At 41.8% G+C, this 17,042-nt stretch overlaps 1 protein-coding gene across 2 annotated transcripts in view; it reads left to right on the forward strand.

Moving 5' to 3' along the window:
• The window catches only part of HPDL (4-hydroxyphenylpyruvate dioxygenase like), a 25,736-nt gene continuing 8,694 nt past the window's right edge, over positions 1 to 17,042 (forward strand). The window contains exon 1 of one of the 2 annotated variants that reach the window (XM_077752108.1): positions 1 to 64. The gene's annotated coding sequence lies outside the window, so the exon portion shown is untranslated. Of the gene's footprint in view, positions 65 to 15,081; positions 15,138 to 17,042 lie in introns of those variants that run through there. The other variant, XM_077752107.1, reaches the window with a different exon arrangement.

The raw sequence follows: 17,042 nt of genomic DNA on the forward strand, positions 1-17,042 counted from the left end.
AAAAATTCTTCAGAATTTTTCCTCAAGTCTCCTTATCAGTTTTGATCAGTGTCCGGGGAAAATAGTAAGTATCTTATTTTCATTCATGATTTGTTCATAAAATCTTGCATCAAAGTCAAATATATGAAAATTTAACTTTATCAAAGAAGGGAAAGGAGTTCTATTCTCAATAAATAAATATATATGCAGATATAATTTTTCTCCTTTAAAATGAATACAAAAAAAAGGAGCACCTGGGTGACTCAGTCAGTTGAGTCTGATTCTTAATTTCAGCTCAGGTCATGATCTCAGAGTTGTGAGACTGAGCCATGCATGGGCTACAGGCTGAGCATGGAGCCTGCTTAAGATTCCCTCTCTCTCTTTCTCTCTCTCTCTCTCTCTCAAATAAAACAAATTAAAATAAAGTAGACATGGAATGAACCAAGTTAACACTAATGGGCATCCAAATGAGAATAGAGTCACCATTTTCAGGTTAACCAAATGGTAGCCATTTGGTATCCGTCTCAACTGCAATGTGTTTATAAGACATAAACATTTGATCACGACTATCGGCAATTTCACCTTTCCATTTTAAATTTATCTGTGTAAAATATCAGTAAAATGCACAAAAATTTAAAGTTGGACTAATAGTGCTGCACCTGCAAAGATGGCAAAAATCAAACTCTTGCTACAATGTAACAGATCAATATGTTCACTTATCAGCAGATGTGCATACATTCAAAATGTTTTATTTAGAGATATCAGTTTAATGCTGTAGGTAACTCGAGAACTACCCTTACTACTCTTTTGACAATTTTTCTTTCTTTTAATGTTTATTTATTTATTTTGAGACAGAGCATACACAGGGGAGGAGCAGAGAGAGGGAGAGAGAGAGAATCCCAAGCAGGCTCTGGCTCCATGCTGCCACTGCAGATCCCAACACAGGGCTGGATCCCACAACCCCTGAGATCATGACCTAAGCCTAAATCAAGAGTCAGTTGCTTAAGCAACTGAGCCACCCAGGCACCCTGACAATTTTTCTAAAGTTAATGCCACTAATACTTTTTTGCAACAATCATTCATCTGAAAATGTTAGTGGGCAACTTTTTTTTTTTTAATGTTTATTCATTTTTAAGAGAAAGAGAGACAGAGTACTAGCAGGGGAGGGGCAGAGAGAGAGGGAGACACAGAATCCGAAGCAGGCTCCAGGATCTGAGCTATCAGTACAGAGCCTGACGCAGGCTCGAACTCACAAACCGTGAGATCATGACCTGAGCCAAAATCAGATGCTGAACCAACTGAGCCACCCAGGCACCCCAGTGGCAATTCTTTTTAATGATGATGATGTAAGGGAGCAGAGGAGACTTCTGGGCAGAAAATGCTGGGAAGAGCAAGAACATCATGTCCATAGCCATGAAGGATTTTTGATATGTGCAGTCAGTACTAATGTATGAGGTGTAGAACCATTCAAATATAAATAAGAAATATATATTTCATGTGCCAGTATTTGCAAATCCCTTGTCTTGATTGGGGTTTTTTGTCTTTTTCTCAGAAAAACCTTAAGTTTGGAAATGTTTTTATACCAGAATTTCTCTAGGCCTCACCGACCTGTAGGATACAAATGAGGTCACATTAACAGATGTAACCCCTATTGTACTGGCTGAGGCCCATATGCAAGTCTGTGGGCAGCTAGACTGACATGACCTGGAAGACTGGGTTACTTATGAACTTGCTGGTTTATTAAATGGTTACAATGGGAACAAAAGGAGCTACAGAAAATCTGAGTATGATGGCAGAAGCATGGGTATTGCCACCTGAGGGGGTAAGGGAAGTTCAAGCTTAAGGATATTTTAGAATAATGCAGAAAAACTATTTCTTGCAGCTAGTCTGTTTTAACACCCAGATCCTAATGGTTCAGACAACCCAACTTTACCAAAGGTTCAGCCTAACCAATTGAAAAAAGGCACCACAAACTCTTCCCCCAATATGTATTATCTCCTCTTCTCCCTACTCACCCAATTCTCTCCAACAATACCAAGTTACATATTAAGTAACAGAAAAAGAAAAAAGCTACCAAGTCATAAACCCAAACTATAACCAACATCAACTTTAAACTCAACCCAGAAACAACCTACAGTTTGGTGCCCATGGCTGGCTGGGAGACTTTCCACACATACACTTCTGGCACAGAACATGACATCCCAACAATAAGCAATTCAAGCCTTTAACGAGTCTCAGATATGCTCAAGTCATCACCACTGCTCCATGAAGCATCATGAACCCTGCTAGCACACAGAGGAACTAGAACCCTCCTGTGCAGAAGCATTTTTCATTTGAGAATAATACCTCTAAACTATCAAAGCTAAAAGTCAACAACATGGAAGGCAAAAATTCTGTGAGTAGATTATTTGGTATAAGAGTGAAATGAGCCCTTATATTTGCATACATTGATTCCTAGACCCATATATTCTGACTATGGGGGAGAAAGTACCATTAATTATCTCTGAATCAGAACATATACTGCATCCTGTAAGACAGAACCCCATTGTTTCAGAGTGTGGTCTCCCAACTGATATCAAACCTGAATCTTCAGTAACCCATTCTACCTTTTTATTAAGCTAGCTACTTCTAGGTAATGAAATATGTAGTAAGGTTAGTTAATTCCTTGGGCATGAGCTAATTCCTTGGGCATGAGCCCACTGCTCATGGAAAGAATACCATGACAGTGGATAAAGCATTCTCAAGAAAGTTTACAGATGGTGGAGCTGAGAGAACATTACTGGCAGGGTTGGAAAATCCATATCCATAAAATGTTTATTCCCCTGAGGATGAATTTATGACCTATCATGATGGAAGAGATATAATGTATTCAGCCTGCTATCAAGTAGCTGGCATCTCCCCATAAGGAATGCTGCCATATTGAGGACTCAGTGTTGACATCATGTTAGCAGATTAGATACTCAAAAGCAGCAGTAGTCAAGTCAGCTTCCTTAAGGGATAGTCCATGTTTTTAAGCCCATGAAGAATTTTCATCCCTACCATCATAACCATGAGTTCATTAAACAAGTATTGGTGGATGGCGAAAGGTCATATATTTTCGCCAAAATCCTAGAGGTCTATGCTGTGGTTCTCCTACTGGTGCTTACCTAATGTTTTATTCACCATTTTTATTTGCTGGAGACCCTTGAGTATCATTAGATCTGCTGGATCATAAGGACCAAATAGAAGAGCATCTTACTCTACAGCCTGGACATGTTGAAAAGCCTTTTCTTGCTCTATTCCTCATTTTAAAATGGCAGCCTTTTGGGTGACTCCTTAGATGATTCCCAAATATGGTATATATTTCCTCCAAAATCCAAAAAGGTCTACCAATCATTGGGACTCTTTTGTCATGGTAGGCTATGCATCAACTCTTCTGTCACCTTGGAAAGGATATCTAAGCATGCTTCAGTCTACTAGATTCCCAGAAACTTCATTGAGGTATCAGGGCCTTGAGGTTTTTCTCATACTTCATGTTTATATATATCTTATAGGCTTCCAAATTAATTGCTAGTTTCTGATCCCTAGATCCAATCAGCATAATATCATCAATGTAATGGACAAGAATAATGTTTTGTAGAATATCAAGACATTCAAAACCTCTGCTGACTAAAATATGGCAGAGATTGAGAGCTGACATAGCACTGAGACAGACAGTAAATGTGTACTGTTGACAATGCCAGGTAAAAGTAAACCGTTTATGGTTGTTCTTACAACTTGGTATGGAGAAAAAAAAAAGCATTAGTCATATAACAAGTGCTAGGGGCTCTTGATTTGTTCCAGTAAAAAATCTCTTTTATAATAGGACATGTAATTGAAGTCACACCCTAATTAAGTTTATTGAAATCTACAGTCATTCTCTAAAATCTGTTCTACTTTTGCCCAGGCCAAATGAGTGAATTAAATGGGGATATGCCAGATATCACCATTCTTGCATGTTTCAAGTATTTGATGTTGTACTAATCTCTGCATTTCCCCCCAAAATTCATCATTGCTTCTGATTTACTATCTTGGCAGGAAGAGGGACTTTCAGGGGCTTCCACTTAGCTATTTCTAATATAATGACTTTGTCCCATGGATTAGGGAGCCAATGCAGGAATTTTGCCTCTGGTCAAGCATATCTATTCCAATTATTTCTTCGGGAACTAGGGAAATAACTACAGGGTGGAACCATGGACGAACTGGTCCCATACTTTAGTGGGCTACAGTGGCACTTTGGGCTCCCAGGAATTAACATCAATTCACTAGAGTCTAGTCATTTGCCAAAGTTCTGAGTATTTCCTTTTCTCTTGTGATGTCACTCTGGTAAATGATATCAAATGTCTTTAGAAAAGGCTCTGGGGTATCTGGGTGACTCACTCAGCTGAGCATCCAACTTCAGCTCAGGTCATGATCTCATGGTTCATGGGTTTGAACCCCATATCAGGCTTTGTGCTGACAGTGGGGAGCCTGCTTCGGATTTTCTGGCTCCCTCTCTTTCTGCCCCTCCCCGCCTCAAAATAAATAAACATTTTTAAAAATTAAAAAAAAAAAAAAAGAAAAGGCTCAAGAGGAAGATTTATATTATATCCTTGTGACAATTCTGTATGGTTTTTCTGCAAAGGGACCCAGTCTCCCCTTCAATCAAGAGGTAAATGCTAACCCACTTTCTGTCTCCAGGGATTTGCCTAGTCTGGAAATTTCATATAAATGGAATCATGCAATATCTTACCTTTCTGTCTGGCTTTTTTCAGTTAGCATAATGTTCTCAAGGTTCATCCAAGTTGTAGCATGTATCAGTACTTCATTTATTTAAATGGCTGAATCATATCCTAGTGTATGAATAATACCAATTTTGTTTATCTACTCACCAGTTGATGGACATTTGGGTTGCTTCCCATTTTTAAATTTTTTTTTAAATGTTTTATTTATTTCTAGGAGAGAGAGAGAGAGACAGCGTGAGCAGGGGAGGGTCAGAGAGAGAGGGAGTCACAGACTGAAACAGGCTCCAGGCTCCGAGCTGGCAGTCAGCACAGAGCCCGACGCGGGGCTCGAACCCACGAACCGCGAGATCATGACCTAAGCGAAAGTCGGACGCTTAACCGACTAAGCCACCCAGGTGCCCCTGGTTGCTTCCCATTTTGACTACAATGAATAATACTGCTATGAACACTCACATACAAGTTTTTGTGTGAACATATGTTTTCATTTCTCTTGAATACATACCTGTGAGTGGAATTACTGTGACTCATATGGCAACTCTATTTAACTTTTTTGAGGTACTCCTGTTTTCCACAGCAGCTGCACCATTTTATGTTCTTGCCAGAACTGTATGAAGATTCTAATTTCTCCAAACCGTCACCTCCACTTGTTATTTTCCACTTTAAAATATTATCATAGCCATCCTTGTGGGTATAAAGTAGTATCCCACTGTGAGTTTGATTTGCATTTCCCTAATGACTAATGATCTTATGCATCTTTGGAGAAATGTCTATTTACATTCTTTGCCCATGTAAAAAAAATTGAGTCGTCTCTGTTGCTCACTTGTAAGAGTTCTTTATTTATTCTAGATACTATAGCCTTAAGAGGATATATTACTTAAAAGTATTTTCTCCATTCAGTGGGCTATCTTTTCACTTTCTTGGTAATGTCATTTGACTCACAAAGCTTTTACTTTTGATAAAGTCCAGTTTATCTTTCTTTTGTTGCTTGTGCTTTTGGTGTCATATCCAATAAATCCATTATCTTATCTAACATCAAGATGATTTATACTTATGTTTTCTTCTAAGAGTTTTAGAGTTTTAGTCCTTACATTTACATCTTTGATCCATTTTAAGTTAATTCTTTATATGGTGAGAGTTAGGAGTCCAGATTAATTATTTTGTATGTTGATAATCAATTGTCCTAGCATCATTTGTTGAAAAGATTACCCTTTCCCCATTGAATGGTCTTGGTATTCTTAACAAAAATCAGTTGACCCTATGTATATGGATTTATTTCTGTCCTCTCAATTCTATTACATTGATCTATATATCTAGACTTATATTAATAGTCTTTGCTTTCTTACCAGTAGATCATTATGATTAAAAATGAGCCCTGAGGGGCACCTGGGTGGCTCAGTCAGTTAAGCATCTGACTTTGGCTCAGGTCATAATCTTGCAGTTCATGGGTTCAAGCTCTGAATCAGGCTGTGCTGACAGCTCAGAGACTGGCGCCCACTTTAGAGTCTGTGTCTCCCTCTCTCTCTGCCCCTCGCCTGCTCGTGCTCTCTCTTTCTCTCTCTCAAAAATGAATAAACATTAAAAAAAAAAATGATCTCTGGTTTCAGAAATGCTGAATTCAAATCCTGGCTCTACTATTTACTTACTGTACAACTTTATGCAATTACTTAACCTCTCAGAGCCTCAATTTTCACATCTGTAAATGGAGATATTAAGAGTTACTATTACCAGGGAAGCCTGTTAATAAGACTAGGATAGTGTGATAAAGCACTTCATATCTAGAATATCAAGAATATAATTAGTACTCAATAAATATTGTTATTATTTTACTATATAGTATGTATCAGGCAGGAGCAGGCAAAAAGAGCCACTATTTCTCCAGAAACATTGAAAGGAGCTATGTAATAGGTGTGGTACTTCAGCTTGTTCAGATTGAGCACCTGATACATGTAATGAACTACAGAAGATGCCAATATGACTAAGGTATAGCCTGGACCTCTTTCTACTTTTGTTGAAATTATTGCTGGCTCAGCATTTAGTCCACAAAATATGTTCAAAAATGGGAACTCAGAGGCGACTGCATCTAGGTGTGATGTACATAAAGATAAGTAATTCCTATAGATTCTGTTTTGGGGTCAGACCTACAAGGCTGGCACTCAAAATGGCCTCAGGCTGCTTAACATTGGTCAGTCCAATCATGTGATACAAATGCAACTCCAGCCACAAGGTAGGCATCTTTGGCTGGATTCCCCAGAAACTACAGCCTCATGTTCATATTGGATTACTTTAGGAGGTAAAGTAATCCAGTGTTGGGGGGGACTACGTAAGTGGGGGACTAGTGAGAGGGAAACACAAAAGAAAGAAAAGCTAATTCAAGAGGGCATGCCTGAGTTGATCACAGCTATGGAAACTGGGGCTTGATCTTGTTGGAACATTCTGAACAGCTGTGAAAAACCACTTCAAAATTGCCCTTCGAGTCCCCTCTCCTTTTGGTCAAGGGTTGTCTCATGATGTGTTAAACCCTCACACTTTCAGGATCACCAGCATGAATGCCAGGTGGTTCTTATAAAAGCCCTGAGATGGCGGGGCGCCTGGGTGGCTCAGTCGGTTAAGTGTCCGACTTCAGCTCAGGTCATGATCTCACAGTTCGTGGGTTCGAGCCCCGCGTCGGGCTCTGTGCTGACAGCTAGCTCAGAGCCTGGAGCCTACTTCTGATTCTGTGTCTCCCTCTCTCTCTGACCCTCCCCTGCTCATGCTGCCTGTCTCTCTCTCAGAAATAAATAAAACATTAAAAAATAATAATTAAAAAAAAAAAAAAAAGCCCTGAGATGGCAAGTGAGATATATGGAGGAGCTGAGATGAGGCGCTGTCACATGACATTTGTGTGAAGCTGGTTCCCCAGCAATGATGGTGTCAAAGGAGGGTCTAGAAGATATGAGGAGAATACAGGAAATAACCAGTACAGTTGATAAAGCAGCTATTGGCTGGCCTTCAACACAGGATTTATTGTTGTCTTTTCCTGGTGGTTGACATCATCTACTGGCAAGAGCAAAGAGCTGAGATTAGAGTACTAGAGGAACAACACATCTCTGTTCTTTATCTGTTGCTGAGCTATCTCCCCAGACTGGGAACCAAGTACATGCCTTCCCCTGATTACAAAGGCTGGTGATTTAAAACAGCTAAGGATAAACAGATGCAAGCTCCTAGAGAAGTGGAGACAAAGTCCTGAATGTAGAAGACAATATGACAGGTGTCTCACTGAGGGGTGTGCTGCAGGAATTGAAAGGAACAAAGATTATCCATTGGGAAAAATGATGAGGATTCAAGCAAAAGGTGGCATTTGGGACAGTCCTTGAAAGAACAAATGGAGTTGGGTAGACATGTTCTTGGGCTTAAGGATTCAGCAGCATCCCCAAAGGGCACTTTGCCTGGAGGAAAATTGAGGCTCTGGAAGACAAAGTCTAGCAGATCTTAGAGAAAATAGAGAATAATCTAAAGGGATAAAAAGAAACACAGATCTAAAAGTGACTCTTGTTGTCCCTGTAGGAATTAGATAGCCAGGAGGGTGTATTAGTTGCCTATTGCTTTTTGTTTGTTTGTTTTTAATGTTTTATTTATTTCTGAGAGAGAGAGAGACAGACAATGTGAGCAGGGGAGAGCCAGAGAGAGAGGGAGACACAGAATCTGAAGCAGGCTCCAGGCTCTAAGCTAGCTGTCAGCCTGACAGAGCCCAACGCGGGGCTCGAACCCATGAATCATGAGATCATGACCTGAGTCGAAGCCGGATACTTAACCAACTGAGCTACCCAGGCACCCCTCCTATTGCTTTTATAACAAATTACCACAAAATTAGCAGCTTCAAATTATACAAATTTGTTATAGTTCTAGAGGTTGGAAGTTCAAAATGGGTCTCACTGTACTAAAATCAAGATTATTGGCAGAGCTGTGTTCCTTCTGAAAGCTCTAGGCCACAATCCATTTCCTTGCTTTTTCTGGCATCCAGAGGCAGTCCTCATTCCTTGACTCATGGCTCCCTTCCACCTTCAAAGCCATCAATGGTGGATTGAGTCCTTCTTGTACTGAATTACCCTAGCCACAGCTTCTGGTGTTACATCCCCTTCTCTGACTCTGATTCCTCTTCTGCCTCCGTCTTCCACTTTCTCAAGACCATTCCGATTATATTGGGCACACCTGGATAATCAGTCAGTTGATTAACAACCTTCATTCTCCTTTGCTGTAAAACATAACATACTCACAGGTTCCGGAGATTAGGACATAGGTTTCTTTGAGGGGCCATTATTCTTCCAACAGAAGGGATAAAGGAATAAAAACTCTTTCCAGTCCTGTCTATGCTCTTTGAGCATCCCAACCTCCATTGTTGAGGGAGATTTTGGCATTCACAGGCTTTACTTTGGTCAGAGCCACCTGGTAGCACAGCTTGCCTGCTGCAGTCTCTCAGAGGGGTTGACGGCAGTGACAATGTGTGCTGCCTTCTCAAAGAATGCCCTTTCCTCCCTGTACCTACAAGGTTGGGACCCTGGGGCTTGGCAGCCATGTGTATCTGACTTGACTCTGACCCCTTAACCCCAGCTGATTGGACTCAAGCTGGGCCAATCAGATTCTCTCTCCCAAAAAATTTGGACCTGGTTTTGGCCCTCTTGTCTCCACACTTGCCATACTATCCCTCCAAGATGCCACTCTCCCCCACAGTTTCATTTCCATTACAATGACTCCCAAATCTATATCGCTAAATCAGACCAGTCTCTGAAGCTCCACAGGTGTCCAGCCAACTGACCCCTGGGCAGCTCCACTTGGATGTCTCACAGGCACATCAAACTGTCTGATCCTTCACTTTCCTTTTACCAGAGGCTGCTTTCTATTGTCTTTTCCTGACAGGAACTAACATCCCAATAAATACCTCTAGGTCCTGAGGCAGGGACTGTGTCCTGGATTTTTTTCAGGTGGAGGGGTCTTCCACAGCATCTGGCACAAAAACTCACACTTGGTAAACACTGATTATTCAGTAGGTTAAGTTTGGGCTACCTACTCAGATCAATTATAGGTCTATTTTGGCAAAGCGTGCAGGCAGATATTGTCAGGATTGAATTGCATTGGTGATTGGCAAATAATGTTTAGACTTTTTCTTAGCTAAGTCAATATACTAAAAATAAAATTAACTCCTAGAGTTCCCAGTTGCTTTCAGACATGATGTGATTTATCGCAATTCCCACCCCCAAGGAGCAAAGTCCCAGTGCTTAAAAAAGTCAAAAGGTGCCTAAAGGCTGAAAGCCTTTGGAGTTCTGGGGCTCTCTGAGTACACTGCCATTGTCTGCTCTTTCCATTTGAGACAAAAAAGTAATTAGCATAACTGAGTCCTTGCTGTTTGCTGGTTATTGACATATGTCTATATCCCAGTTATAGGTTGAATTATGTGACCTCAGAATATGACCATGTTTGGAGACAGGGCCTTTTTTAGAGGTAAGTAAGGTAAAATGAAGTCCTATGACTTGGCCCTAATCCAGTATTCCTATTGTTCTTATAAGAAGAAGAGATTAGGACACAAACACATATAGAGGAAAGACTGTGTGAAGACAATGGAAGATGGCCATCAACAAAGAGAGAGGACTTAAGAGAAACCAACTTCTTAGAAACCTTGATCTCAGACTTCTAGCCTCCAGAATTGTGAGAAAATAATTTCTGTTGTTTAAGCTACCTAGTCTATGGTACAGGCCTACTTTAAATATATTGTGGGTATAGTTCCAGACCACTGCAATAAAATAAATATTCCAATATAGAGAGTCAAATGAATATTTTGGTTTCCCACTGTATATAAAAGTATGTTTACACTATACTGTCATCTATTAAGTGAGCAATAGCATTATGTCTAAAAACATATATATATATCTTATTCAAAATGCTAACCGTCATCTGAGCTTTCAGTAAGTCGTAATCACTGATCATAGATCACTATAACAAATATAATAATAGTGAAAAAGTTTGAAATATTGTGAGAATTACCAAAATCTGACACAGAGACAGAAAGTGAGCAAATACTTTTGGAAAAATGGAGCTGATAGGTTTGCCCAACACAGGATTGCCATAAACCTTCAATCTGTAAAGAACAGTATCTGCAAAGCACAATGAAGCAAAGTACAATAAATTAATGTAGCCTGTATAGTACTTTGTCATGGTAGCCTGAGCAAACTAATATAGTTCTATTTAACCCTCCTACAAACCCAGCTAAATAAGTTCATTAGCTCCATTTTATAAGGAAACTAAGGCACAGGAAAGTGAAGTGACTTTCCTGATCCTCCAGCCTGTAAGTGACAGGGTGGAGATGGAAGTCCAAGTTTGTCTGATACACAGACCACACTGCAACTGTCTTTTGTCCTAGAGGCTACAGGCCATTTAGAAATTTGACAGAAATGTGGTGTGCTCCTGCTGACCTCCCCTTTCTCCCTGACCTTTGTGGGTTGTCTTGATCTCTTCCTCCCTCTGAGTACCTTAGCCCAACCCAGGCATTACCAATGACTCCCTGGCACAATTAGCTCCTCCATTTCATTCAAGTCATTTAGAATATTTTTTATATAATTTATTCATCTTTAAAATTTTTTTAATGTTTTTATTTCTTTTTGAGAGAGTGAGCATGAGTGGGGTAGAGGCAGAGAGGTGGGGAGGACAGAGGATCCAAAGCAGGCTCTGCACTGATAGCAGAGAGCCCAATGCAGGGCTCAAACCCATGAACTGTGAGATCATGGCTTAAGCAGAAGTCAGACGCTCAGCTGACTGAGCCACCTAGGAGCCCCAAGTCACTTAGAAATTTCTGAGCGCTGTTGTGTAGATGCTCTTCCTTGAAACTCACATTTTAGGCAAGACTCCCACCTGGAATTGGGGAAGGTGTCTCTCCACTACTTTTCCCATCTAGAAAGTCAGGCAAAGAGCAGGACAATTACACAAGCAGAACAATGCACCAGTCTGACCTCACAGTGGTTCCCATTCATCATTTTATTTAATCCTTACAACAAACCTATGAGTTTAGCATTATTATCATCTTCATTTTACAGATGAGAAAACAGAGGCACCAGGCAGTTAAGAAACTTGCCTAATGCCCATAAGCAGACTGAGGGGTCTGTGAAGGCTTCCTTAGGAAAGTATACTTAAACTGAAGGAGGGGTAGAAAATGGAAGAACAGCATGTGCAAAGATCCTGTGGCAGGAGAGAACCTTTGTGTTTGAGGGGCTGAGGGAAGAACATTCAGCTGAAGCACAGAGTAAGAGAAGAACAAAATGAGGCAGAGGCCAGGCTAGACAGGGCCTCTGAGGCCTTGCTGAAGGTTTGGGTCTCTGTCACAAGAGCAACAGAAGCCATCAGTAGGTTTAAACCAGGGGATAATGGGATCAGGATTGCAGTTTGAAAAAACTTTCTGGGGCATCTGGGTGGCTCAGTTGGTTAAGTGCCAACTTGGGCTCAGGTCATGATCGTACTGTTTGGGCTCTGTACTGGCAGCTCAGAGCCTAGAGCCTACTTATGATTCTTTGTCTCTCTTTCTCTCTGCCCCTCCCCTATTCATGCTCTGTCTCTCTCAAAAAAATTTTTTTTAATAAATTTAAAAATAAATAAAATTTAAAAAAATGGAAAGATCTGGGGCGCCTGGGTGGCTTAGTCGGTTAAGCGTCCAACTTTTGCTTAGGTCATGATCTCACGGTTCGTGGGTTCGAGCCCCGTGTCGGGGTTTGTGCTGACTGCCAGCTCAGAGCCTGGAGCCTGTTTCGGAGTCTGTGACTCCCTCTCTCTCTGACCCTCCCCTGCTCACACTGTCTCTCTCTCTCTCTCTCCTAGAAATAAAATTAAAAAAAAAAACAAAACATTAAAAAATTAAAAGATTTTTCTGAGAGCAGTGCATATAAAAGATTAGAGGGAGAGTGAGATACAGGGAGACCACTAGGGTCATCTAGGTACTAAGCAGTAATCTAGGCAAGAGATGCTGGTAACATGGATTGAACAATAGCAGTGGAGATAGGAGTGGAAATGGAAGCAAGTAAATGCTTTTAAAAGCCATTTAAGAAGAAAAATTGACAGCATTTGGTGATGGATTGGGCATGGGGTAAGAGAGGTGAGTTCCCAGATTTCTGACTGGTGCTACTAGCTGGGTGTTGCATAATTCCTTCAGATAGGGGACACTGGAGAAAGAGAAGGTGTGTGCAAAATTATGTGTTCAGCCATAGGTATGTTAAACTTGAGGTAAGACACCCACGTGGAACTATCAAATAAGTAGTTAGATGTGAAGGTTTGAAGGTCAGAAAGGAGGTATATTCTAGAGATGGATATTGGGGAGTTGTATCCAGGGCCAACTACATACATTAGTTCCCCAATATTTCTAAAACATCCACAAAAAATGCTTTAATCTTCTTTAAATGAGAAGTAAAAACAAACTTTTAAGTCAAAGACATTTTAGGGGCAACTGGGTGGCTCAGTCAGTTAAGCATCTGACTTGGGCTCAGGTCATGATCTCTCAGTTTCTGGCTTTGAACCCCCCCCACTGCCCCACTCCCAGGCTCTGCACTGTGTAGATTCTCTCTCTCCCCTTCTCTCTGCCCCTCCCCCCTCAAATAAACTTTAAAAAAGATGTTTTAATGTACAACATTAATATATGCATCTTTATGCCAATGCCATCATAAAATATAATTTAAGAGAGATTGTTCTGTAGGAAGGGGACCACAAAAGCCATAATGCTGTCCTGGTTGTATCGCTAGGAATGCTTTCTGCTACAAATATCAGAAAGCCCTCTCTCAATAGCATCAGCAGCGACAATATTTAAAATTTCCCTTGTTTGAGGAAGTTCAGTATTAGGGTGGCCTCTGGGTTTGGCAAACTGAGTGCTGTCAAGGACGGACTCCTTCCAGCTCTGTGCTCTGCCATCCCTGCCGTTGGCTTCAGCCTCAGCCGTTAATACAACGGCTGCATTAGTTCCAGGCCACATCCAGACTTGACAACATTCCCAGGAAGAAGAGTTACTCTTGGGGCACCTGGATGGCTTAGTCGGTTAAGCGTCCGACTTTCGCTCAGGTCATGATCTCGCGGTTCGTGGGTTCAAGCCCCGCGTCGGGCTCTGTGCTGACTGCCGGCTCAGAGCCTGGAGCCTGTTTCAGAGTCTGTGACTGCCTCTCTCTCTGACCCTCCCCTGCTCACGCTGTCTCTCTCTCTCTCTCTCCTAGTAATAAATAAAAATATTTAAAAAAAAAAAAAAAAAGATTCACTCTTGCTTCCAGGGGTTCTCCCCTAGGAGTGAGAAAACCTTTCCCAGAAGCCCCCCAACAAATGTCCCCTTAGCCTCACTGGATAGAGCATAGCCCCATTCTTAAACTGATTATTACCGACAAGAAGGATGGAATGAATATGATGCACTTAGTGTAATCATCTGGGGTGGAATTGAAGTTAGGGAGGCAACCATAATGCCTTCTCTAGAGGTCTTCCTCCAGGAGGTGAGAATTGAAGCCAAAAGCATGGGTGAACTCACCTAGGGGGGAGTGTTCAGAGGGAGAAGCACAAAGGACATAGAAGCTTCAGCATCACCAACATCTACTGAGGGCTAACATTGCAGATTGAATCAGTTATGGGTCCTGCTACAGAGGGGCTTCCTGTCTGATGGAGGAGACACACCAATGAACACAGTTATAAATTGACTGGAACTATAGCTGAAGTCAGCACAGGGTCTGAGAACCGACTGGGTTAGAGTCTCTGTGTATCAATAATTGTGTGTCCAGGTAGGTTTCTTCAGCTCTCTGCCTCAGTTTCCCCTCTATAAATTACCCTTTATATACGAAGTATCAAATAAATGCAGCTTTTACTATTTCATTATCATTTACGTAATACCATATTTAGGTGGTGGGAAGCCATTGGAAGGGAATTAACAGGCAAGTGTCCTGCAAGACTGGCATCTTGGTTAGACGGCTTGTGCAGGCTGTGCTCTGTCCCTGCTCAGGGTTTCCTCTTCACTAGGTCACCATGAGCCACTCACTGAGTTTCCTTCCAGCTGCCCCCAAGGCTGAGCCCCACCAAACCCCTCCAGGCCCCAGTAGCATCTCCACAAAACCTCTGTGTTGGTTTTAGCAGCGTTCCTGTGCCTTGGAATCAGGATGAATTACTGTCCCTCCTTTCACCCCTGTCTGCTTGCATTGTTGCCACTCAAAGAAATTAATCAGGCTTATTAAGCATGACCTCCCTTTTGTGAGCCCTGCTCCCAGTCTGCCGATCTGTACCTGTCTGCTGCTCTCCTAGCTCGCTTCCAGTCAGAGAGACCACAGCCTCCCCTGGTCCTCTGGTGGGGGCAGGGGCAGGCAGCCGATGGCCACATCTTTTGTTGTTTTCAGAGGCTGATGCACCGGACTGGATTGGACAAAGGCAGAACACTCTGCTGTAGTGAGTACAAGGCTCTTTGTTGCCATGGCTGTGGAAAAAAATAGGAACAAAAAGGATAGATGTTGCATCCAAATATACTAATAATTAACACTTAGCACCATGGATATAAAAAGCACTTAATACTAAATTATTATGATCATAATAGCTGTTCTTTATTCAGCCCTATTCCATATGGCATCATGGCTTGGTAGTTAAGTACACGTGAGCTGGAACCTGACTGCCTGGGTCCAAATCCTAGGTCTGCAATTTACCAGCTCTGTGACTTTGGGCAGGTTACTCAAGCTCTTTGAGTCTCAGTTTTGCATATATAAAGCACAGACAATGACAGTTACAACGCAGGGCTATATGAGTCCATACTATGCTTATAAAGCACTTAAACATGGCATGCCACATAATACATACTCAATAAATATCATACTTATATATATCAGATTTAGGGCTTTATATATATTGTCTAACAAATTTAGACCTCAAAACAAACTTGTGACATAGACATTATTATTATCCCTACTTATCAGTTGAAGAAATCAGGACTCAGAGAGGTTGTGTTACTTTCCCAAAGTCTCCCAGCAAGAAAATAGCAGAACCCAACTCTGTTTGACTCTAAAATCATGTGCTTTCCACTGCACCAAGTTACTGTCTTCCATGAGTGACTGGCAAGAGGCCCCACGTATGTGGGATGATACATTGTTGGTGACTGTTTCACAAAATCTTCCTCCCTTTAGTCAAGTTGGAATATGTGAGGTATTTTTAGAATGAAGGACAGAGGAATCTTGCATATAAGGCAGCTTAATTGATAGTTTCTTTCTTCCCCAGCCTTCCTTTATGCCCAGTGTATGTGGCCCAGTTCTCTGGTAGAAGGTGGCAGGCTGGCTAGGGAAAAGCAGAAAGCTCAGCTCTGGGGAGGACTTCCTAAAGTTCCGGCTATCTGATGGCTTGACTGGCAGAGTGAAGCCATGGGCAGAACCTGGCCACAAGGCACCAATCCATACCAGGTCCAGGGTTTGGGCAGGTCTGGGGACAGATCTTGTACCTTAATAGTTTTGGACATCACCATGGAAATAAAGTGAAACTGCATGTCGCAAATCAGCTTCTTGCAAGAGAACTTTAAATTCTTTGTTTTTTTAACGTAAAGGAATCCAAAGTCTTATAAAACTTCCTGTACTGTAGACATATGGCTGCGAGACCAATGCCTATCAGGGCTCTGAGCACTGCCCAGCCCAGTCAGGCCTCTGCCCATACCTCAAACAAAGTCAGTCCTCTGCACATAATTCTACACAACAAACTCTTGTTTAGTATTGAAAAGCAGATCAGGAGCACTTTGATGGCTCAGTCAGTTGAGTGTCCCACTCTTGATTTTAGCTCAGGTCATGATCCTAGGGTCATGGGATCAAGCACTGCATCAGGCTCTGCACTGAGCATGGAGCCTGCTTGGGATTCTCTCTCTGTCTTCCTCTGTGTCTCTTCCCTGCCACCCACCCCCACCTCTGAAAAAAAGGGGAGGGGGGCAACTCAATTCCTAAATAACTGCCAAGGCAAAAATAAAGCTCAGCCTTATATCTCTAGGAAAGAGAAGAGGCTGGCTATATCATTAACTGCAACCATTCACTGAGCCCACGCTATGGGCAAGGCACAGTGCTTAGCATGACCTTTCTCACAGATTCCACCCATCCTCCTACCCCTCACTTGTCCCTCTAGTTCATGGCTAGCTTCTGATTGCTCCTCCCTTGTGTGTCTCCCATGTCCAGATAGATGTCCATTTACTTGAATGCAAGAACTGGCTGGGTTCATCCTGGACTCTGGCAAACAGGACCCTGGCTCCTCAATGAGGACACAGTTAGGTATTAGGACAACAGTCTGTGAAGGCGCACCATGGAGATCCCCAGGCTATGTCCATACCTAGTT

Source organism: Crocuta crocuta, unplaced genomic scaffold (genome assembly GCF_008692635.1).
Source record: "Crocuta crocuta isolate KB4526 unplaced genomic scaffold, BGI_CrCroc_1.0 scaffold367, whole genome shotgun sequence".
Taxonomy (NCBI): domain Eukaryota; kingdom Metazoa; phylum Chordata; class Mammalia; order Carnivora; family Hyaenidae; genus Crocuta; species Crocuta crocuta.